Raw genomic sequence first — 603 nt, 5'->3', positions numbered from 1 at the left:
TGGGACAGCACCGTAGTTCACGACAATCACAAAGCGCCAGTGTGGGACAGCACCGTAGTTCACGACAATCACAAAGCGCCAGTGTGGGACAGCACTGTAGTTCACGACAATCACAAAGCGCCAACCCAAGGAAGAGGCGTGTGCAGCGACGGCTGGGCCTGGATATGTTTTTGAAAAATGCTCTGCTCCTGCTGCAGGCTCTGGGCACTGCCAGGAGGGCGGGGGCACTTTGCCCTGGGCCCTGGCCCTTGCACTGCTCACCCACCAAGCCCCACGTGTGTCACCAGGCCCCTCCCTGTGCTGTCCATGTGTGACGTGGAGGTGGGGTGCTGGGGGTGCCATGGGGCTCACCCCAACCTCAGGCCCTGAAGGGCTTGCTTCCATAAAGTGCCCCGTTTTGGAGGAGCCTATTTCCAGGGCATTTCTTCTCTCTGGATGAGTACTGGCTCGCCTAAAGAACTGCCTGTACAGGTTTTCTGCTGCAGGTTTTGATAACTAATTCAGTCGTTTTGTGCTTTTCTTTTTTTTTTTTTTTTTTTGAGACGGAGTCTCGCTCTCTCGCCCAGGCTGGAGTGCAGTGGCCGGATCTCAGCTCACTGCAAG

The 603-nt window shown here is 55.9% G+C and overlaps 1 protein-coding gene across 1 annotated transcript in view; it reads right to left on the bottom strand.

Moving 5' to 3' along the window:
* LOC105544660 (chromosome unknown open reading frame, human C1orf86) overlaps positions 1-603 on the bottom strand; it is an 18,605-nt gene that overhangs the window by 5,417 nt on the left and 12,585 nt on the right.

The sequence above is a fragment of the Mandrillus leucophaeus genome, unplaced genomic scaffold (assembly GCF_000951045.1).
Source record: "Mandrillus leucophaeus isolate KB7577 unplaced genomic scaffold, Mleu.le_1.0 Scaffold305, whole genome shotgun sequence".
NCBI lineage: Eukaryota > Metazoa > Chordata > Mammalia > Primates > Cercopithecidae > Mandrillus > Mandrillus leucophaeus.
Note: the sequence above shows the minus strand (reverse complement) of the source record. Positions and strands in the feature narration are given on the sequence as shown.